We start from the raw sequence: 815 nt of genomic DNA on the forward strand, positions 1-815 counted from the left end.
AGATCCCAACCTGGCTGCCTGCCCAGGCGCAGGAGTGCCAGAGCCAGCACAAAAGAGGAGCCAGGACCATGTGGCTGGGAAAGGAGGACGAGGAGGAGGAGGAGGAAGGTGGGACCAGCCCCGTGCTGGTTTATATCAGTGTAGGCCACCAGGGAACCTCATCCCGACACGGTGCTGCTGGGCACTTTTCCAAAAGAGTCTGGACAAAGCACTGGCGCATACCTGACCTCCAAGGCAAGGAAGTGCTCTTGGGTTCTTGCACTTAGACATTACAAGTAAACACACTCTGCTAAGAAGATGTAATGTCTTGACTTTCCTGTCTTTGCTCAAGCTGCTGCAGCTGCTTTTTGGGGAAGTACTGATGGCATGGTCGAGGGGCTGCAGTTGTGCATTTTGTGCCTGCACTGGCATTTTCCTCCCCTCTCCTCCCCACACTACCCCTGCACAGCCTGGACAGGGGTATCCCCACAACAATCCGCTGTAGGCTAACCTAGCACTAATACAACTTAGCTTTCAACCAGATTGTGACCTGGCTCATGATGGAAAGGCTACGGCCAACGCTGTTGGACTGTTAGATGGCAATAGGAAATGGATGGCATCACCATGGTCTACTGCAGGTTGGTCTTAGATGAGTCTCAGCTTACTGCGCAGCCATGCTCTTGAAAATGCCATAGGACTTGCAAGTAGAACTTTTTTTAAAGTTAAATTCCAGCAAAAACCATGCAAACCTTATTTGTTAAAAAATAATATCCACAAAGATTCACATGATGTAAGTATGTATCACTTCAATTTTTCTACAGATTCCTAGACACTCT

The 815-nt window shown here is 49.0% G+C and overlaps 1 protein-coding gene across 1 annotated transcript in view; it reads right to left on the reverse strand.

Annotated features, from left to right (window-relative positions):
• Positions 1-815, reverse strand: part of GAREM (GRB2 associated, regulator of MAPK1) — a gene marked incomplete at its 5' end in the record, with an annotated part of 73110 nt that overhangs the window by 7732 nt on the left and 64563 nt on the right. The gene's annotated exons all lie outside the window — the stretch shown is intronic.

This window comes from Pterocles gutturalis, unplaced genomic scaffold (genome assembly GCF_000699245.1).
Source record: "Pterocles gutturalis isolate BGI_N339 unplaced genomic scaffold, ASM69924v1 scaffold9547, whole genome shotgun sequence".
Lineage (NCBI taxonomy): Eukaryota > Metazoa > Chordata > Aves > Pterocliformes > Pteroclidae > Pterocles > Pterocles gutturalis.